The 23,899-nt window shown below is 41.5% G+C and overlaps 1 protein-coding gene across 1 annotated transcript in view; it reads left to right on the plus strand.

Moving 5' to 3' along the window:
* Positions 1 to 545: 545 nt before the first annotated feature.
* The window catches only part of LOC122772812 (carbohydrate sulfotransferase 8-like), a 114,149-nt gene continuing 90,795 nt past the window's right edge, over positions 546 to 23,899 (plus strand). Inside the window, exon 1 of the mRNA XM_044031115.1 lies at positions 546 to 1,100. The gene's annotated coding sequence lies outside the window, so the exon portion shown is untranslated. The remainder of the gene's footprint in view (positions 1,101 to 23,899) is intronic.

Genomic DNA, 23,899 nt, shown 5'->3' on the forward strand with positions numbered 1-23,899 from the left:
TACATTTAAGACCATCCATCACCTCGCCTCTCAGTTTTTGTCCAACTTGGTCCACGGTCCCTGTCTTCATTTTCTTTGTCTATTGTTTTATCTTATGTTTTAGGATTTTAATGCACAGTGTCCTTGGGTGTCCTGAAAGGCTAATTTAAATCAAATTGTTATTATTATTACTTAAAGTTATTACACGGATGGTAACCTAATGTGTAAATGTTAGGATATTTCCTTTACATGATCTCCTTATTACAATGCTATTACCATACTATGCCATTGTTATTACCACGCGGGAAGAAATAAGATAGCATCACCATATGATCACTCTTTTTGCACAGGAATAAAACTTGCAGCTCTATAATAGGACAATTCACTGGTGAGAAGTAGATACAAATGTGTTAATCTCGTCATAATAAACACCATTAAACGATGATATCTTTGTCTCACATCTGTGGAGAAGCTGTGGCGGTGCTGCCTCCACTGTAGCTCAGCGCGCACCACACAGAGTGCACTTGCAGCGCGCCACGGGGAAAACACACACACACACACACACACACACACACACCAAAAACAGCACGGGTTGTTTTACTGGGAGGACGCGGAGCCTCATCGTTATTATAGAGCCGTCTTTATGTATACACAGACCGTAAGAGACACCTCTCCCACTCCTCCTGGCTCTCTCATCACTCTGCTCCGGGATCTTGGATGTGGATGAGAATCTGTCGCCCCGTCTTTCTCGGTATCAGCATCGCATTGAGGACAACCGGGCGAGCATCCGCGGACGAAAGCGGAGAGCAGCAAAAACCCAGTTTGATTGATCATAATTGTACTGTGTCAGCCTGGGGCCAGACAGACTGGTATGCGCTAAGGTTTGACTTGTGATTGGCCGTGTACTCTTGTTTTTTCTTCTTCTTCAATAAGCCAGACTGAAGGCGTTTGCTGTGCACAATTGATGCGTGCACGGGCGTCGACCGCAAACTTGCATCCGCGGGGTGGCAGCTGGTGCTGATCTGAAGACTTGGCTGATCAACTAGTGAAGAGGAGGACACTGTGTCACTTCTATTCACCTGTTTTCTGACCGTCGTGGTGTTTGGGACTTCCGCTGTTGGGTAAGTCCAAATCTAGACTCAAGGCACAGCCTCGGGAAGCGTTTTTCTTCTTCTTCTTCTTTTTTTTCCTAATTAATTTCTTTTTTTTGTGGTTGTTTTTAGAAATAGATTTTACACATTGCCTCTACATATAAAGTTACAGCCGGTTTGGATTACATATAAACCCTCAGATGTAATGACCCCCTTCCCCTCACGCGTTATTATTATATTATACTCTAAGTGCTAATGTTCAGAATTCAATTTGGAGTCCCCCTCAGTTGTCCTCTTCAAAACTTTCAGACATTAGGACACCAAAGTATTTAGAATGAAAGTTTTGTCTCTTTCTCAGTGCATCAATAATACACTGACAGTTGCTCAGACTCTGAGTTTATGCCTTGAATTCAAATGTATCGTACTTTATTTTTGTATTTTTTTCACATGGTGTTAAATGACATTGCATTTTGGAGGGATAGATATTACTGGTAAATGATACTAGAAGCAGTTGGTTTAGACTGAGACTAAACTTGTCGTTCTGCATTGTTTACCACATAGATAGAAAGCGACACTTGAATCAGGTGATTTGGCTCTAGCCTTTTGGGTGGCATAAGATTATGAGTGCAGTTTAATTACATTGAGAAAAAATGTGTCAAATCCAAGAACGAAAGAAAGAAGGAAAATGGTTAAGAAGCCACTAAATGTTTTCCCAGCAATTAAAAGGTTCCTGTGTGGACCAACGTTGTCATTTGCATCATGGTGAAAGACAGTGGAATATTATGGAAAATGAGAGTTTGATAACGACCCATGAACACTACAAGCTGTTCCATTGCAGTCCACCAGGTGGTAGTAATGTGAAAGAATATGCAACAGTGATGTCACTGGTGTGTAGCTCACACAGTTTGTTCAGTTTCTTTTGACTTTTTAATAATCCTTGATTGAATGATTGCTCTGTAAATACACACACACTCACACATCCTGACTCTGACCCAAACCTTAACCTAACCCTGACCTAAAAACTAACCACAATTCAAACCACAGCCCCTAAAAATAACCAGTTCAGCTCCAAGGACCAGGTTTAGGTCTAAGTACTGGTCCTGGTCCTAATAAATGCAAGTACACACACACACACACACTTTTGTAGTACTTTTGGAAAGAGCTGCTCTTACCTGGAAGGGTCTTTTCTGAATATAGCTGTAGGGAAATGAAGTAAGCAAAAATCAATTAGTTAAAAGTGTGAAAGTCACATTTGCCACAACAAAAATAGACATTCGTAAACACTCTCACCCTTCTAAATTATAATTATTATAACTTATAAGTACAAAAAGGACAGAGCCCACTGACGTGCTGTATCTCATATGGTACTCCACCGATACGCAAGATTATTGGCTGCCCTCTCCCCTCCCCTGCAGGACCTCCGTCTCAGCAGAGCAAACCTGTTCAACCTGTGCTTCAAGTGCATCCTAACAAGGACAACCACATAGAGACAGTTTCTTTCCTGGCACCATAAACACCCTAAACTCACACATCAACTATATCCCCCACTAAACTCAATACTTTTGTAACATTGTGCAATGTCCTCATGTAAATATCCTGTTTAATATTTATATTCCCATTTCTTATCCTTACTTTAATTACGTTTAGTTCTTCTTTTAAGTGTGTGTATGGATGAATGAATGAATGAATGTGTGCTCCAAAACCTTCGTTGCACCATGTCCATTGTGTACAACGACAATAAAGCCTCGAATCGAATTAATGTTGGTCACCATGGGCACTAGGATACGTCTTTGTCTCACATGTTATGGAAGACGGATCTTGTTTCACCTCTACTGTCACTCCGTTGCAGCAGTGAGCGTCATGCGGTGTGCAATCGTGACACGGCCGTGGGTGTCAAACAGCGGGACGTGGAGGTCATCCATATTAGAAGAGTCTTTAATGAACTCAGACCATGACAGACACTCCTGCTGCTCCTGGCTCTCTCCGCTCTGCTCTTGCACGCATGTCAGTGTGTGTGGGATGAAATTCATAGCCTCATCTTGATCAGTATCAGTTTCGCGGACGGCAGACGGACATCTATCCATGGAGACTCTTTTGGTGTGCGCTCAGTTGTGGGTTAGGAGCGTGAGCCACATACTCTTTGTTGAAGTCAGACTCAAAAGTGCCTTCATGACATTTGAAACAGTCGGCTGATCAGTAAAATCCTGCCAGTGCTCCACCTGCTTCTGAAACTAGATGTAGAGGGCACATGTTTGAGATGTTGTACTGCAGAAATACATTTTTAAGTGGGAGAGTTTGCAAATTGGTGCCTAAATTCCATGCTGTTATTTGAGACTAATATTATTACACTATAGACTCAGGGGGAGAAGTTGCTGCTGACATTTTGCTGCAGTTTTGAGATGATTTGTATTTTCCTCCATGTGTAAACCTATTACTTAAACCAGTGGTTTAAGTAATAGACCCAAACCCCTGTCCAGGGCATGCACATAAAAAAAGAATAAAGTAAAAAGTTCATATGTAAAAATGAACAGCAGTTGTAGGTTTTTGTTTCTATTCTCACAGTGTGTATAGATAAAAACTGTCCTGTACTTCCATTAAATCAAAACCAAGGTATTGCCTCCGGTTTCTCACACAATAGGAACTTGATCAGGTGTTGGTGATAAATAGCTTAATAATTTGAAAGGTGGACTAAATAAATTATAGTTTTTGTGTGGGTGATACTGGCTTCTAATTATCCAGTAGAGTGTCTGATTTGGATGCACAAATATAATTATATTAACCTCACAAACTCAGAGCACCCCCCATGTGATCTCTGACGCCCCCCTAAGGGAGGCTTGGACCCCAGGTTGGGAACCATGGTCAAATCTGAATTTTGCTAAAGTCTGTAAATTCATTTAATTGCTCTTGCATGTCTTTATAACAGGAAACTAGATTTCCTTATTACAGAAGTGTAGCTCATACCTGATAATCTCGCTGTGGCACTTGACCTGCAGGTTAATTTCAATTTGTGCTGTCAAACGATTAAACGATTAAAATATTTCATCGCAATTAATCGCATTAATGTCATAGTTAACTTCGTATTTAGTAAAATCGTGCATGTCCCTTGATTTCTTTTTGTCCCGTAGTTTTTTTCTCATTTTAATGCTAATCCAAGCTAAAGGAGCTAGTGGTCTTCGGAGGTGTCCTTACTACAGTTTGGGGGTCTGCCAGCTTGGTTGGCAACACTGCATACATCATTACTTGGATGTGGGGAGTGCGTCGAGAAATGATCCAGGCTGTGTTGGATACGGAGAGCCCGCTTGGAGACGGCGAAGCGCACAGTGCTCGCCATCCACTCAAAACTTAACGTTAGCCGACTACTCTTTGGCCGACTAGCAGTGCAGTGTGCCTGTTGTTTTGTTTCCGGTCTAGCTAGATCTGCTGTGGTGTTGTAGTTTTTCTAACGTTGCTAGTTGTTGCAACAGCATGAGAAAAAAAACACAAAGTTTGCTAGGGCAAAAAGACTTGACGCCGTTTAAATGGGTTTGCGTTAATGCCGTCAATAGCGCGTTTAACTGACAGCACTCATTTCAATATTAACTGCTCGCGAAAAGACAAATCCCCCACGAAAGCAGCGCTGCGGTTGCTAGTCGCACGGTGGCTTTTATCAATTACCGCGCCATCCCCTGTTCAGGGAGAGGGAGAGATGTGGAGCGCAGGTGTCATCAAAGCAGAATGAGGCTCCTTTGAGGTGGGAAATGTGAGACTCAATGACTTCACTCAGCTGGGGTCACTGGACACACAGCAGAGCTTTGACACGTACAAATAGTGCCTGAAGATGCTGTGTTCATCCATGGAGGCTCAGTGGCTGGCAGGGGACCAACGGAGCGGGGGCCTTGCACTCCAGATGGCCCAGAGAGGCTAGAGGAAGAGGCCAGGGAAGCTGGGCTGCCAGTGTAGTATGTGTCCAGTTCCATGTGTGCATTTAAACTAAGTAAACATCGGAGGGGAACAGAATGAAACAGGATGACAAAGGCGCTGATCAGGGAGGGACAAAAGGAGGATGAGAGAAAATGAGCGCAAATAAGAGAGGTGTCAGTGTTTGTGTGTCTGTGCATGCAAAAGAGGCAGTGATGGAAAAAGTGTAGGAGGGAGAATAAATTCAAGAGATGAAGACGCTTATATCATGTGCTGTTGTGTATCCGTGGTTGTGTGTGTGTGCAGTGAAGGAGTGACAGGGATGTAGAAAGGGCTGGAGATGAAGAAAATGAAAGAAAGAAAGAAATTGGCTCGTGTGTGTGGGAGGGAGGGAGGGAGAAAATGAAACAGGAAAAAGCAGGCGTGTGTTGTCTGTATGCGTGTGTGCAATTGCCGAGAAAGAATTACTTGGAGGGAAAAAGAAAAAGAGAGAACGTGTGTGTGTGTGTATGTGTGTGAATGGGAAACTGAATGGATGAGAAGTGAGAGAGAGAAAAAAGTAAATTAAAAATCCCTTTCTTGCATTTTTATGTGTGTGTGCCTGTGGAGAGATTTGCACGTGTGCGGTCTTAAACGCTAATGCTAATTCCCTGACATGACTAAGGAGCATGAACATTTACACTTCACTCAGAAGCGGTGCTTAAGCCGCTCACTCAGTCAGTTACTTTGTGAGCTTTATTTACATGCTTGTTCCTGTGACACACAGCAGTCGTCATGTCTCCGCTTTGTGGCGCATGACTGCAGGCACACGACTCCCCGCTGTGAGCTCAGAACGTGCAACGAGTCAGGGGAGGACCCAAATGCAGTACACGGAGGCAGGCAGGCAGGCAGGCAGGCAGACAGGTGGCAATGACATTTATTTACCACAAAGTTCAGTGATAGTTCAATGAAAACCCTGCAACGGGAAGCTGGGTTCACCGGAGGGAACTTGAGCCCAAGACAATAAGCCCACACAAGGGCAGAGTAGATCACCGAGGCAGAGGCAGGGTCAGTACCGGGGAATCAATCCGGAAAACGCTGGAGAGACTAGTACTGGCAACAATCTGGCACTGAGTGAACTCAGAGGTTGCTTGGTGGTCAGGGGGTGGAGTGGCTCAGTGGTTAAGACCGATACCCTGTGTGCGAAAGACATCATGGTCGCAAGTTTGACTCCAGCTGTTGAGCTGAGGTGAACGAGTTGACAGAACGAATGCAGTGGAAATGACGGAGGACACATCGCAGCGACGCCTACGTTCCTTCACTTAACCACTAGAACGCAGACAGAGAGGACGTGGACTTCTCTTTTTATTCCACTGTGATGGGAGGAGACATGATCCGGCTTTGATCAAAATGAATTATTCCTATCACTTGCTTTTAACTATGAATGTGTGTTTTGTGTTAGGCTCGCGTCTGACTGTGTCAGTGCAGTTGCACACCTTTTTAGCACTCTTGCCTTTGCAGCAAGAAGACCCGGGTTCGCCACCCAGTCAGAACAAGGGCTTTTCTGCATGGAGTCTGCATGTTCCCCACAAAAACATGCAATATGGGGAGTAGGTAAATTGGACACTCTAAGTTGACTGTAGGTGTGAGTTTGAGAGTGAACGCTTGGCCCTGTGATGGAATGGTGATCTGTCCAGGGTGTGACCCCGCCTTTCACCCTATGTCAGCTAAAATTGGCACCCCTTCATGTGTCCCTCAGGTGGAGGATGGATGGATGAATATCAATGTGGTCAAAATAGATTTGCCCAAAATGCATCCATTGACAGGGCTGACAATTTCTGCCAAACCAATCCATCTGCATACTGTTTCCCTCGTTTTCTTAACAACCTCTCCGGCCTCCCATTGTAGAAAAAGCCTCTAATGTACATTTGCTGACATCGAGGACCAATTCATAGACCACAACCAATTAGCTGCACTGAGCAAAACAAAGAAGAGAGTCTACAGTTTTCAGGATTTAGCCTGGAGAATGTACTCAAGGTGTGGAATCCTTTCTCAAGTTGCTGAGACAATTAACATTTGAGAAAAAGAAATGAACACATTTACAGGAGCCACAGTAAGTCCTCTGAAGTCTCACTCTCTGTGTGAGGAAGAAAAGTGGTGGAAACTACCTAGACAATGAATAGCCGACCCACCAGGACGCACTGTATTGTCTTTTGAGTCCACCTTGTGGGTCGACCTTCGCATCACCACAACAGAGACTGCATTGACGACCTTTGTACATCAGTGAATACCACAGGAACACATCTTTACTTTGTATCATTGTGCTTGTGCATGAGGTATGGCTAAATTATTATTGTCCATCACAAAACTCCTTCACACTGTTGAACAGCCTCATCCACAGACTGTGGCATGACGAACCTATGATGGGAACAAAAGGTCACCCCTTAATTATTCATTCAGAATGTCAAACAATGCTTGCCGGGTGTTATTTAGGGTGTGGGGAAAAAACCTAATAAATAATTCACGGGCAGGATTCTATTTCCTTCGAGGAGCATCTCATTGGTTTAGATGTTTGTGAAAGTCTTATCTCCGTGCAGGAGCCCTCTGTTATCCCCGAGGTGACCTTGGCTGTCACGGCTGCACCAGCGTGGATGGCACAGAAGGTGGCAGGGACTCGTGTAAGAATGAGCAGGAAAGACAACAGGGAATTGTCTCAGTACCCCCAGTTTTTTTTTTTCTTTTTTACCAGGGAACGTTTCTGTCTTGGTAAACTGACCATGTTAATTGCCCTTAAGGTGTTAAGGCAGCGTGCTAGAGATTGAGAGTAAGGAGGGAAAAATAAAAAATGTGAGAGAGAGAGTTGATGCTCAACAATAACAGACCCATAAACAAACGTTTTATAGAAAGGTTTTCTCGGAGCCTTGAGGAAATCGAGTGAAAAACATGTTTGTCTTTGCAATCGCAATAGACAGAGCGACCGTATCTTTCTATGGCCAAGGGACGTACTGCTGTGGAAAAGCACTCAGTGAAGGCAGAGGAGCTACAGAGTACAGCGTGCAATAATTATGAACTGAGGTACTCGGTGGCATTTAAGTATATTCAGCCTGAGGAGTTGTTCCCCACACACACACAACTAAGCAGGGTTTTATGCACCAGGTAACACCAGATGAGTTGACCGGCACAGCTGTAGCGAGTTGTCTCATCATCCTCCTCTGCTCTTTAATGCAGTGTAGTGGTCGGACTTAAGGGAAACTGCCGCTCACATGCACAAGAGATGGTTGATCAGAGATTTGGATCAAATGCATGGGTGCACTTTGTGGTTTGTGTCGCACTACACACACCGCTGCTAGCTGTGGCACACATGTGTAAAACAGGAGAGAATCGCTACACGAGTACAAATTAGAAAGGGTTTTCGTCCACATACTGTCAATGTCCGTCATGGCTCTGTGCTTTTGGGAATATAGTGTCCATGCGCTGTCTTTAGCTCACGGGAGAGAATGTCTTTGAATTTAAACAGAATAAAAATCAGTTAAATGCATTCCCTGCCCATCATCACATACATGTAAGAAATGGCAAAAAAGGAAAACGAAACTAACGACGAAAAATGTGATTATTTCTGATTTAGTCATTGTTGGAAACATTTGGGATAGTGTAATTATTATGGTTTGCTTATACTGGCTGATGCACATGCCACATTTCCCCACTACAAGTACTGGTCAATGTTATTTTAGTGGTTACACCCAGTGTACAGCCATTTTGAATAGTGTGTCAGCCATTTTCTCCTTTCATAGAAACTGACACCATCTGAGTCAGATCAGATGGCCACAGCCACTTTTCACTCCCAGAACAAGATAACATTCCTGTTACGCAGGAGTGTTTTCTCTCCACTGACGCCAAGTGCTTGTGGTTTCTGCCTCTCTTTAATATTTCAAGGCCTCTGCCATACATAATCTTAAGTGCCCTGAGATTATACACACACACACAAAACCAAACTCATTGTCTACTGCTTTATCCTCCACATGTTGGTCACAGGGCGCTGGAGTCAATCCCAGCGGACATCGGGTTGAAAGGCAAGGTTCACCCTGGACAGATTGCCAGTCCATCACAGGGCCAACATACAGAGATGAACATTCGCTCACACCTACGGTCAACTTGGAGTGTCCTGTGTGGTAACACACAACATTAATTCAATTCATTTAAATATTTTAAAATGAAAAGAAATTCATAAACTCATACACTTCCCGTCTGCGTGCGTCCCTGATACACACCTTTTCTTTAAATAGGTGTAATTGTGCAATGTGGTATGCCACACCCAAAAGTGCTCACATTTGGACGTAGCACGGTTGTTGTAATTGGAAAAAGACACACCAAACCCTAACAAACAAACTGTCAGGTGGTAAAAATGTGGAGGAACAGGAACAAATGTCGCTTCAACACTACCAGAGCTGGTGCCTGGCGAATAGCCAGAGGGTGTGAGTTCCAGAGGGCACTGACACTGAAAGCCCTATTGCCAAAGCTTTGCCTGCAGGTGCGGGGGATGGAGAGGAGAACTAGCGAGGTCAGCAGAGCGCAGGTTTCCGGGAGGGACGGTGCACATGGAGGAGGTCGGACAGATAATGTGGGGAGCAAGTGAATGGAGAGACTTGTAGCAGAGGAGGAGAAGCTTGAAGGTGATCCGGAACTTAGCGGGGAGCCAGTGCAGTAGTTTCAGCGTGGGGGTGATGTGTTGCCAAGGTTTGGCCCGAGAGAGAACCAGCAGCAGAGTTCTGGACGTGTTGGAGCCTATCCAGGGTTTCTGCATTGAGCTATTAAGAATAACATCGTCAACATTTTAAACAGAGAGTCTGTTCAGTTAAATTGTCTCCTACGTTTTCATTTAGAAATACGTGATCTGCGTATGAGTAAAATCCATAGAGGTCTGCTGGTAGTTAAAGCCATGCAAGAAATTTGAAGGATGTGGTCATTAAATTGTTATGAGCCCGCCCCTGCAGTCTGCACTGGTCAGGAAAGGTCGTTATAGTGAGGGTCATTATTGTAATGCCATATGGTATGGCATCTGTAAAATCCCATTAGCATGTGTATAGGTGTGGAGTACCTGCTTACCCCTTTAAGTTTGGACTTTCAATGTCCTTCTCGGTTCATGGATTGTCCCCAATGTAGTGAGCCTCATTGAGGACTCTTCAGTGCACCAAAGGCCAACTATTTTTGAGCAACAGGAATTAGAAACTAAAGCAAAGAGTGACACAGCGCAGTTCAGTTTGCCGTGGTGCAGCAGTATACTCTGATCTGGCTTGTATTTCCAGTGTGGGCTGCGTTGGCCCGATGTGTCATCACAAGATCATAATGTCAATAGTTCCAGGAAGAAGAACAAAATAAATAAAGAGGAACAATTGCCGTCTTGTATTTTGTGTTCTTCTTGGCATGTGGCTATGTATCGCAGTGAGAATATAAGCTTTCACACTTATTAGTCGGCTTCCTTGGTCGCCACATAATGTATTATTTTATATATATTTTAAATCTTCTTCAGTTCAGAGTAGGGCTCTTTGGAGACCTGAGTCAAGCTATGTCATCATCATACTAGTAAATAAAGGTCAGGGATTTGTAGAAAGATTGACATAAAACAATTACAGTTTAAGGGGAAGACACAATCCTGTGATTTAAAGAAATCTGCTCAATTACAGACATACAGTAAAACAAAGGTACCTTGCAATTAGTGTATTATGGAAGTAATGCATTTACCTATCCATTAGCTTATGCAAGTTCTTAATCATTAATCACATGTATATTGTATTTGATCACTTTGAGTAAACGGCTGTTTCCATTTCCCTCATTCATCAAGACTTTTTTGCTTTTAAAAATATTACCAATCAAAGGCAGCGTAGTTTCATTGACCTCATTTAATTACCCACATCCCTGCCCTCTTTGACCCAGCAGGAAGCCGTACACTTACCAGATTACCTGAGAACGTATGTGTCTGTTTTCTGCAGACTGAAGATTAAAGGCATGTGTTTTTGTGGAGAGATTGACCAGGGCATGGGTTTTGAGGCAGTATTGAAAGCCCCTGTGATGTTTCCAGTTCTCACGTCACTTCAGCCAGACACTTTGATCCTAAAAAGCCCTCACTGACAGCCAAACGTAGTGCACCTGTTGGACAATGAACAAGCATTTGTGGGCTGCAAAAAATTGGTCTGTTATAGTTTGGTGGTTTTTTTGTTACCCTAGTTCACGTTAATATTCCGTACAAACAATAGTGTTTTGAGTGTGTGCAACCCAATTTTTTTAAACACTTGAGAGACTTTTTTAATTTCTCAACATATTTGCCTGTGGGGCGACAAAGTCAGAAGTGATTTTTTTTTTTTTTTATCACTTTGCGGGGACTTTAAGGTTCTTACTATGTAAAGTTCTTTAAAATAATCTGTGTTGGGATGTGGTGTGATAAAAGTAAAATAAAAAGGTTTAAATAGGACTTGAAAGCAGTCTTGTATAAAGTACTTGAAAGCGATACTTGAGTAAAAAGTACAAGTATCGTACCAGAAAATGACTTTGGTAGAAGTTAAAGTCACCTTTTAGAATATTACTTGATTACCTTAAAGTACCTGACATTTACTAAAAACAACAAGCAACAACAAACAGGCATTACGTCATCAACTCAACTTTTATTTTGTAGTAATGAGTAACGAAGATGGTTAAGGGAAATATATCGGCGTAAAAGTACACATTTTATTTAGGAAATGTAGTGGAGTAAAAGTAAAAGTTGTCAGAAATGACGAAGTAAAGTACAGATATGCGAAAATTCTACTGAAGTCCAGTAACAAAGTATTTGTACTTCGATACATTAGAATCTTTTGTGTGAAGAGATGGTGTATTTTACAGGCATACTAACTGCAGATTAACAGACACAGCAATGAGAAAAACGGCACATGTCTCAATTTTGCTCCATTAAATTTTTATTTTATTTTATATTTATCATGCAGTAAAATGAATGACAACTTGACGCACAACCACATGATAGTAGAGTGTCGTGAAATCAGACAAAACCAACACCCTCTCCATCATGTGGAAACTGTATTAAGATACTGATGACAGTGTCACATGGACATGGATCTTTCATATAATCCAGTGATGGGCAAAGCAGTTTTTTTCAGTGTACTGAATCATTAGAATCAGTTCATTAAAACAATTGTGGTCACTGAAGCCAGTGGTCCGTCTTACACTCTGCCACAGAACTGAAATATGGCTGGATGGGATTTGGCCCACGGCTTTCAGCTGTGCGGTCACTAAATACACCAGACTCCTCCATAAGATTACAAGACTTTACAAATGTCCTTGCAAAATGTTGGAGATGAACACATTGCTGCAAACAATGCCATAGCATGTTCTTTTGCTGTGGCCATCTACTTTATTTTGCCAATATTTAACCGCTGATTAGTTCAACATACTTTAATCAAACTTCAAAATGTTCAGCTCCATTAAGACATTCAGAATTGTTTACTTTCCGATATATTCAGCTTTTTTAAAGGACAATTTCTCATTCAAATGAATTGAAATGCACTTCACAGTCATTTCCAAATACGTATAAAAAGTTTTTGTTTGGTGCTGCCTGAAAGTGTGAGCGGAGCATGCTCTTAACTTTTAACCTTACTTTCTGTCAAGCCCAGAACCAATAAATCCATCACCAGATTCTGTGATTTTGGAGCTGACATTGCATTGCTTTTGTTCAGCAAAATGATTTGCAGCAGAACATCAGCTCTTTGTCAGAGAGTGTTGGTGATAAAACAGCCAGGTGGTTTGCCAGTCCCCATGCCTCAAGCTACGATCAAACAGACTCTCATGATTGAATGACACTGTTGACAGTGGCTCTCTCTCATTATAGTGTGTGGCTGTGGCTCAAGGAGTAAAGCCGAGAGGTCAGTGAATCACCGGCATCCTCTAGTCGCCGCGGTGAAGTGTCCTTTACTGACCTCCAAATTGCTGTTCCGGCAGCATGTGAATAGTACTGCTTATACGGCAGATGTAGTATATGAAAGTGCATGTGAATGGGTATGAATTGCAAAATTGTATTTCCAAGTGCTTTAAATGGTCAGAAATTATACAAACACACACCATTCATCTTCCATCTAAGTTTGGAAACAGCATTACTTTTCATTTTACATCATCAGGTGTTATTGTTTGTGTGATTACTCCATTTTGTCATTATCATGCACCCCGGGGATTTAAATTCTGCATTACTTTTCCAGAGCTACATCATTTAGATTCCGGAGATAGATCACTGTAAAGAAAGTGGGACTAAGCCACTACATTTAGGTCAAAAATGGGATACATCATGTGCTTCATTGGGAATCAACGAAGTTCGTTGCTGGACAGTCGCGCTACATCTCGACTGCATTTATCACATGCCGGCATGCGCGTGGGGCGTATTTATTGCACTGCCCTACACACGTGTTTGTTTGATTACACAGTTCATGACACATGAACTGTGTAATCAGAGAAGTAGGCACCCAGCTGCTGTGCGAAGAAACTCAGTTACCTGTCTGACTGAGGTAACGTTAGGATTAGCGTCAGCGCTGTCCTAGGTGCTGATTACTGGCGCACATTAATCAAGTGAGCACACATTCACACACATACGCACACACAATGCAAAATACACAAAGGCGTCACTAAATACATGAGCGGTGCCAGTAGACAGTGCTACTATTATTGACTTTAAACACCTGACCTTGGCCTAAAGCGGCTAATGAAGCTCCTGACCAGGACTGATGAATCCAGTCTATCCAGGATATCACCATGGACATGCATTAAAGCCAGATGTGTCAGCTTCTTTTGGCTCGTTGTACTTCGTAGCCAGGTTTACAGTCATCTTAGGGCAGAAAAAGATCTTACTGATGAGGCAGCTGACACTGGTAGACACAAACACAGTTCAGCAAATGTCTCAGCCTCTTTAGACGGCATCCTGGTTTGTGGACACAGCTCTGTGAAAGGAACTCAGGAACCTCCTGAACAGAGCTGAAGGTTTGATCCTTTGTCGGGTCACCCAGTAAAGTCAGCTGCATTTCCAGACGTGATCTGTCAGTGGATGCAGGGTGTTGAACTTCACTCGGACCTGACACGTCTCGGTTGGCAGCACTGATGAGGGTGTTTTCTCTCTCTGCAGCCACTTTCATTCCCTCCTGATCAAGTCTTCTACTACTGAAAAAACTGGCGCCTCCACTGTGCCTCGCTGGAGTCCGACAGCAGAGATTCAGGCTCTGCTGTGTGACACTGGTCTACTACAAGGAAATAATGACAAGCAGTCAGAGATGTCAAGAGAGCAGAAGAAGTTTGTTGAAATCATGGAAAGCTCTGTTCGGCTTCAGGAAAGTCATAAAATGAATTTGCCTTGCAAAAGTGAAAATGTCACAATGCCAAACAACCTGTGTGTTGCCAAGCAACACATTCACGTCTGAAAAGGAAACTTCAGGATGCAAGTTTTCATAGTGAATACACAAACCAAGCTAAAGGTTGCAGTTGTGTGGATCCTCTAACTGAAAGGAAGGCTGAGACTTCAATAGTTTCCTTTTGCCAGTGAGAGCGATTTGCAAATGAAATTTCTACATTAACATCTGGGAACACATCTCAGAAGTAATAAAGGGCAGCACCATCTACAAATTGGATCCAGTTCTGGAAGTTGGACTTCGAAGAGTTGGAGGACGACTGAATAAGGCAGCAATACCTGAGGACATTAAACGTCCTCTCATCTTATCTAAAGACCAACACATCTCAAACCGTATTCTCTGTTATTTTCATGAACAGCTTAGCCATGGGGGAAGGAATCATAAACTTTTACAAGAATGACAAAAAAATGGACAAAGGAAATAAGACGTTTCATGCCTGGAGACGTTGTTGCAGTTTTGAATTCTTCAGAAACCTTTAAGAGACGTCTAGTACGGTCTGTGTAATCGAAAGACCTGTAACAAAAATCTGTCTTTTATGTGAAGCTACAGAATAAGGATTAATGTCAAATTTGTAATGCAATAAGAAACATTGCATGAGGTATTATTACCTATGTTTATGAATGTTATCTGTTATGGATTTGTTTGTTTCTTTTGTTTTGCGTTTTGTGTGGCTCCTTTAAATATTGTTTGAAATATGGAGCCATATATTCATTTGTATTGTCTGGGTTTATTCCTCCAAAGCACCAGGGGGCATAATGGTGAAGGCCGAGGCTGGCCAGAACATGTTTAAATTCATGTCACTGATCACAGGTGTCGTTTGGGGAAGCAAACAGATTTTGACTGTGCGCGGAACACGTGTGGGATTTTATGGTTTAAAGACTTTTATGGAAAACTTATTTGGAAGTAACGTCGCAACAGAGTGTGGACTGTACGCAAATAAATGCAGTCCGAGTTTTAAGAAAGTTTCGGTATCAGTTTCTCCGAGTTACACGGCTGAACAAATTGCAATTAGCAATCAGTAGTGGCTGAACATGGGACTTACTGTTGTGTGACCTGGGAGCAAAGCCCAGAAACTGCCAGATTTCTCACTGCTGTCCAGTGCGTGCACTCATTTTAGCCATCACCTGCTTGCTGTGTAGTCTAATAACACAACTGCAGCACAATCAAAGCAAACACCACCAGTTGCCACTACCATTTTGTGGTGCTCAAGCCCACTTAGTGAGTGCTGTCAGGAGAATTCAGTAACGGCAGTTTCCCATAAGCTGTTAAGGTTTTTTTCATATCTTAAGTGGAACTGTGAATGAGTACAGGCTGCTGCAAGGAAGTAAATCCAAAACCTTTACCAGATGATGAATTTAATAAAAAAAATACAACACAGTAAAACAGTACAGTTTTATTGAGCAATTTTCTAATTTCCACTGGGAGCCAGGCATCAATAAAGTAATGGTTATACACTCTATACCTGACATCGACCTGGATTCTTTTATCAAGTAAAATCGTTACAGTAACATTATTACCTCCCCATTTGGTTGTTTTAAATAGTGTATTTATTCCTTAAATCACACCGGTACTCTCTTTAGTGTGACGGTTTATGTCGTAACATTTCAACATCTCATCTTTTATTTTAGTGCAGTGTATTTTTGATGCAAATTCTGCGGAGCACCTCACCACACATGTGAAATGTGATTGAAAAGGGTTTTTTTTATCAAGGCATTCATGATTTCTTTTTACAAAAGATGCTTACATACTGAAGGTTTCATAGGTTTTCTTTTATATATTATTATGTGCATGTTTTGATGTGTGTGGACTCTGACTAATAAAGAATAAATAATAAATAAAGAGCATGAAACCTCATCTGCAGCAGACATTACATAAAAGCTAACACACAGTGAGGATTTAGAGTGCTTGGAAGAGAACAAACAAAAGTCCAGAGGTTTAAGCAGCACTGTCTATTTTATATGCTACAGTCATGTGTTCTGTGAAAAAGACCTTTAACAAAATGCCGTCTACTTCGACACAGCTACTTTTTGGCACCAAAGAACCAAAGAATTAGGCAAAACCGTAGGCAAAATTGCAACTTGTGATTATTTTTATTTTGTTGACTAAACACTTTTTTTTCTTTTCGTCACATTAGTCACAATTATTTCTGATGATTCAGAATAAATGCTAGTAACGTTATCATTTACAAAAATGTCATACACTTAACTGAGTGGCTAATATGTTATTCTTCAATAAAATACTGATTTATCAAAAAAAAAAGCTGTAAAGATAAAATATCTTTCATGTAATTCCCTCTGTTGGCAGTACTTTGTAGTTCAGTGTGCTCAGAGGGACCTTGTTCGACTTGATGTCGGTGTTGTGGATGAATGAGCTTAAATTCGGAGCCATGTGTGCTTTGTTGGTGAGGAAGACTTTTGAAAAGGCAGCTTTAGTATTGACCAGTGCTTGTGGGAGGACAGCGACGTCACTCCACTGACTTATTACGTGGGTTGGTTTTAATACTTGGTTCAAATTGTTCAATAGCTTCATTCATCAATCTAAGGCTTCTGTATAACAGAGCAACGGACTGTTGCTCTGGACTAATCCCACGAAGAGCCTCGTATGTATCAGTGTCACACTCGTCAGAGACATCTCTGCCTCCGTGGAATATTTTCCTAATATTAACATAGACATGTGGGGAGAAGGAGACAGTGTTCATGTTTTTAGATCAAAGATCGTCAAGGAGCCCAGAGGAGACTGATACCGCTTCTGGCTCGAAGGGTTTTGGCATTTATTTGCAGACAAAACAGCTCCAACTGCTTTACACTGAACAAACGCGGCTCTGCTACTGTCAGTCCCATTTACATCCACTAAGAAGGTTTACATGGCCAATACTCTATGTAAGAATGTTAGCGCCACTTAGCTTTTGCGTTAGCATTACTCCGAGCACCATCACACTCATTGTTAACATGTGAATTCTACTTTGCAGTAGAGCCACATAGTGGATGAGCCCACAGTGTGAAGAAATACAAAATGATTTTACGTCAAGGATATACACTGAGCCTACTGAGTATATGTTGCTAACGTTCACATTTCAAACCATGCGCAAGCTAACAGACTATTATTGAGGAAACCAATGGGAGAAATAGGCCAATACTGCCCTCAGCACTTCCTGTAGTGTATTGCAGTGACGACGCGTCGACAATAAACTTTCTTAAAGGACTTGAGCTGGAGAGCAAGGATTTTGCGATTAAAATGAACTCATTTGATTATGTCGACTAATCGTTGCAGCGCTATTCTCAAGAAATCTCAAGCAAACCAAGGCTGAGAATGACTAACAAAACCATATTAGATTATTTTTTCCAAGAGTGTAGATGAAGGCTGAAAGCTCGGACAGTCTTGGACAATCCAAGTGTAACCTATCCTGGTCTTCGTTGAAGTAGACCCCTTTATAATGGAAAGTAATGAAGAGGTAAAAACACACGAGGAAAAAAAAACAATATAGTCATTTTTTTAATTATGGACTGACGGAATGCATATGTAGCCAAATGTAAATACTTACAGAGCTTATTTCAATTACTGTTAAAACTGTTTTATTCCGTGAGCTGAGTGCCTTTGACTGCATCAAATAAAACTTACGAAAGGAAAAACACAATTTTTGTAGTTATTAGTTTTTGCAAATGAGCTCCTCACTTACCACGGCTCCACTGAAATCATATTTGCAAATTAGAGTTACCTCTCAGTTAATCAAAGCTGCCGTGTAAAATATCCTTCATGTTTCCCGGGGGTGGACGTTTTATGAGGATCTGTGTACAGTCCAGTGACCGATCACATGAGAAAGAGCTCTAACACAACATGTTTTCTTACTGCAACTTAAAAAAAAAGGAAATCTGTATCTCTGTCTCAGTATCAAAACATCTCATGCAGGTACTTCAACAAACAATGTGTCCCGTCAGAAGGTCTGTCCAAGTAACAAAACATCTTTTATTTATTTCCATGTTATTTCGGTCATGACGGTTAGATCACTTATCACACATCATCGTAGTGTAGTTCATGCAGGTACTGTACTTCCTCATACACTGCGTCCAGTCTGTGTCCAAGTCTGTCTCAATATCAACACCAGTATCAGAGCTTCATCATCTGAACCATCAATGTGACAGAAACACAAATGACATGAACGAGTATTTTATATTACTGCCCTCGTCACTGACTTGATTGAAACCACCTTTACAACCTCTGCCGTTTCTAATCACCTCAACAACTGCAAAACTTTTAACATAAAAAAGCCCCCAAAACCTTTTGATCAAATATGGACATCAGTCTTTATGAAATCATAAGACTAACCAGAATTAAAATAACATTGAATCACATGTAATCACTGTAATATTTGAATGCAGGTTCATAAAACAGAGGTAAAATAAATCCAGAAGATCATGAATAACTATGAAATGTGTATTTCTGATAAGAGTGACAGGTGACTGAATGGACTGAACAGCAGGATTAACAAATCCTCGGCTTTCATGCAACTGACATATCCCAACTTAATCCCTTATCCTAGTTTCTGCACCAGTTTAGATAACTCCAAGCAGTCTATTATTACATTAGGAGTTTCCATTTAGCCTCTACCATAAAGATGTGATTGACGTTGATGGATGTCAATAGCCGTCCTTCCAGCAGTTTGCCCCATATGTACAAAAAAATGCTGAAGCTTTGTTATAGAGAATGTTTTTGGTCTCCTCGCTAATCAAGGTCACTGTGCTCCTGCGAACACTCAGAGCTTGAGAAATGTTTTAAATCCTTGTCTCATCAAAGTGTCAAAAATCTCAGGAGTCCACATTTTGACTTTGAATTGATAACTTTTTTTTGTCCCGACCTACAGAGAAAATTCACCATTTCATTCACTTTAGGACACTTTATGCAAAGACAATACATCTGGCTACAAGTGACTGGGAGAGACTTAGGTTTTCAATTTTTCTTTTGCAAACCCTATTTATCATGGGTCATTTAGTGTAGATTGAAACATTTCAATTCTCTCTATTCAAAATTAAGTCAAGTAAAGTAAAGCAGTAAAGTCAGTCAGTCAGTCATCATCTAACCGCTTTATCCTCCACTCGAGGGTCGCGGGGGGTGCTGTGCCAACCTCAGCTACATCGGGCGATAGGCGGGGTACACCCTGGACAGTTCGCCAGTCCATCGCAGGGCCACACACAGCTAGAGACAAACAACCATTCACTCTCACACTCACTCCTACGGTCAATTTAGAGTGTCCAATTTACCTATTCCCCACATTGCATGTTTTTGGACTGTGGGAGGAAGCCGGAGAACCCGGAGAGAACCCACGCACACACGGGGAGAACATGCAAACTCCATGCAGAAAGGCCCTTGTTCCAACCGGGGCTCGAACCCGGGTCTTCTCGCTGCAAGGCGAGAGTGCTAACCACTACACAAAGCAGTAAAGTATGTTTGAGAATAGTTTCTGAAGCTACCGTATGCCATATGGTTTGCAGCCTCTCCAGCTCAGTCCTTTTAGAGAAAATGGGCCTTTTTAGAGCCACAGACCAATTTGACATTATTACCTATCTGACAAATTAATCACAGAAAATACACTTACAACTTCACTGAAGATGGGGAACTCAGAGTAATAGAAATGTGTTTCTCAAAAGCAATAAGATTTGCTCCAGTCTATTGGAAAAAAAAAAATTCAAATGCCAAGTTCTCCCTCCCAAAATCTCATGTACTTTATATACTATATCTTATCAAATGCAACCATTTCTCATCAGATTTTCCGCAGCTGTTGGGTATTGATAGCATATATGACTCGTGTAGAACTTTCTAGCAGGCAAAACTATTACTCTATACATTATTATATGTGATGGATAAGTGCAGTTTGTCATCAAAGCTCTTTTGTTATATGTTAACCTTCATATGTGTCTCTGTCTAACTACTAATCATCAGAACCCGTACAATTTGACAGTTTACAACCTAACCGTGTGAAATAAAACTTCATAAAGACGCTCGAGTTGTCCCCACCGTACTTGTTGTTCTGGTTGCCCTTTCCAGAAGGGTTTACTCAATTCAATCCAATTTATCTGTATGGCGCCAAATCGTAACATCCATTATCGCAAGGCACTGTACATAGACAACATCAAGGATCAGTACATGAGTTCTTTCTAATCTACGTAAAAGTACGCAGTGAGGCCGCTGTTCTATCAATAGGGTTATCTATGGGGGCGGGAGTAAAATCACAATGGGTACTATGTATTAATATTATTATCAGACAGGCACCGGCTGTAGCTGGATTTTTTATTTATGTTATTGTAATTCATTATTGTACAACTAAATGTGAGTAAATAATGATCATTGATCGTGAAGGACCAGAACCGGAGAACCGGAGTCGCTGGTGAGTGAACAACGCCACTAAAGTGGAGGAACCGGAGCCAAGAGCTAACGGGGCCAATAAAGAACTGAGGAATTACTAATGGAGGAGCCAAAGCCAGGAGCTAACGGGACTGTTAAAGGAAGTACCGCAGCCGTTAGTAAGGCTGTGCTGATCAAACGACACAGAGCTGATAAAGCTGATAAATACTATAAAATGTGATGGGTCCCATCGTTTCATGTTTATGTCTAACTCACCAAAGAGAGTAGAGAAGATTGTGTATTTATTCATGTAAGTGGTTAAGGTTGGTAATTGTATTTTAATGCATGCTTAAAATTCATCTATCCTCACATTTGTCCTTTCTGTGACTGCATGAGTGAATGAGTTTGCTTCTTATGTAAATCTCTGCAGTGAATTACACTCCTGTTTCAATTTGAAGCAGTTTTTTTTTGTTTTTTTTTGACAAATTGACATTCAATACCCTGTTATATTATGTATTAGATTTCAGACAAGGAAACGGAGAGTGTATGTTTTCAGTATAGTAGGGTTGTTGCTGAATATAACTGAGATTCTTTAAAGACGTAAAAGGAAAAACACTATACTTCCTTCCCTCACTTCATTGGCTCCGGCATGTGTGATATAAACACGGTTGTTTCAGTACAAAATCAGCCTGGAACCTTTGTTGCACCCTTTTCAATCTCCTTTGAGTCATCCTTTCTATGAGCTGACAGATAAAGCAGAAATACCATAAAAAAACAATCTTTTCATGATGTTGCCCTAAGGAAGGCCTGTTAAAAAAAAAACCCTGCTTTTGAACATCAACATTTGATCATGATGTGTCATGCAGTGAATACAAGCTTGCAAAGGACAAACGTGTGATTTCAGATTCACTGTGTTGTGCGAAACACAAATTTAATATATCAAAGATCAAATATAACACGGAACTCACCGAAGTGCATTTAGACGAAACACTTTGCACAACGCTGGATTGGATGTATTGTGACATTAAGGCACACTCATTACTGTTCAATACAGACTGCATTAGGAGAAATAAAACCGGATCTGCGTTGTATCCGTAGGGCAGCCAAATGTCCTTTGTACTTGTTGTGTGTTTGCACTGCATCGAATAATCAGTGTCTGTGAGGCCATATTTGGACTGCTGCCTCAGTCTGAAAAGGGCACCTAGGGAGTTTGTCTGTGAGTAGGACAGGGGAGGGTATGTATGACCATATTGCCATATTAGGGCCAATGTTATGAATATGTACAAACCCCCTTTCAGGCGCCTTGAGTGTGTGGAGAAGTAAGTGATCTTCACGGGTTGTTTGGAGGGTACACAACGGCAATGTTTTTATGTTTTTATGACGCCTGTGATGACGTTAATGAATATGTGACACAACGTGCAATACATTCTGTGTGGGCTCTAAAAAAAGTTCTTCATTGTTCTCAACAATAAGCCTTGGATGACAAAATAACTTAAAGCAAGTAACCCATCCCAGGGTTGTGTCCTGCTCCTCTCTACCTCTGCTACCTCTGCTACCTATTATTATGTATACAAACAGGTGCGGGAGTTCTCAGGAGAACAGTTGCCGGGTAAAATTACCTGACACTGCCCTTATATCTCTTCTCTCACGGTTCCTGTACTTGCTGACTTTGTTAAATGTGTGATCATTCATTTGTGGTGACTTGGTGATGAACCTGTTGCTCGTTTCACACATGACGAGGATGTGAAAACTGTCGTTAATATAATAAGGAACAAGTTATCATTTATGGAAAGTCTTTTCACTTTTGCTTTTGTTTTGCTTGTTCAGTGGTTTGTCTGTTGAGGACATAAAACAGCCCATATTGTTTTTATGAATCTGCTATTGGTAGATTTTGGACCTCTTTGGGTGAATCTGGTGGCTCATTCAGCATAAAAAAGGATTGTAAATCAACCTGACCCCGTGCTTTCAGAGCAGCAATATAATGATCTCTGTTTAAAAACATGCTGATACTCGCAGTCTCTTTCATTCAGTAATTTCTTTCCTGGCTGTTGAACAGACAGTGCTCATCTTTTTAAAAGAACTGAAACAGGACCCAGTGCCTAAAGTATTAGTAGTATTATATATGAGTTAGTAAGTTTCCTGTGCACTCTTTTTTTTTTTTTAAATCACTGTTAGTGTTTGTGCCAGAGTGGAGACCTGGTGCACACCTGTCACATAGCATGAGCATCACCCATGTTATCAGATTAGTCACACTAAATGTGTGAGATTTTTTTTGTCAATAGACGGAGGAAATATCTGTTGCTAAGTCTACCAGCAATCACATTATCTGACACCTGACGGAGCAGTTTAAGTCTCCAGGCTGAGTCTGAATACACAAAAACAATTTTAGCAGCAGTAATAATTATACTGGCTGGATTGATTTTGACCTTGCTCAGAGGAAAAAAACAACAACAACTTAACCCTCTTACGACCATCAAGATAATCACGCTGCATGGATTTATGTTGATTTTATTTGTAGAATTGTCAAATAAATGTTCAATGAGTGATTGCTTCTGCCCCATTTCCAAGGTAGCTTTCACTTTCAGTATCTGGCAGTTATTCAACAGTTTAGGAATTATGGTACTGAGAAGCTGACGTCACATACGCGTGGCGTGCTGGCGAGTCTTGTCTGTGATGGACGGTCATTCCGCGGAAGTCCTGAGGGCTACCGTAATGACAAGTGTATGGGCTCAAAGCTCTATTTCTCTGCTTTCCAGTATCCATCCATCCATCCATCTTCTACTGCTTTATTGTCTACATGATGGTCACACGGGGTGTGATGCCAATCTCTCATAGGGCGAAAGGCGGGGACAGATCGCTGGTCCATAGTTTTTGAATGTTCTAGATATCAAACGGAGAAATACGTTTGCCAAATCCTGTCTGTGACATACACAGTGTGCATACATACATAAACAAATACGTGCATTTGATTGAGAAATGTGAGGATTAAACATTGCTCCAATCCTGCAGAAGGCACAATAAGCCCTGGCTCCCTCAGGACTTGAGCCTGTGTGATGTGGTTTTGCACACTGAGTGATATTGATGCATATTGTCAACATCCACCTTTCACATTGTGCAAAGGGCACAGAGCTTTTCTCAGCCTGTGGGTCACAGGAGAAAGTGGGTTGTGCAGTGGCAGCACTAAAA

This window comes from Solea senegalensis, linkage group LG7 (assembly GCF_019176455.1).
Source record: "Solea senegalensis isolate Sse05_10M linkage group LG7, IFAPA_SoseM_1, whole genome shotgun sequence".
Classification (NCBI taxonomy): domain Eukaryota; kingdom Metazoa; phylum Chordata; class Actinopteri; order Pleuronectiformes; family Soleidae; genus Solea; species Solea senegalensis.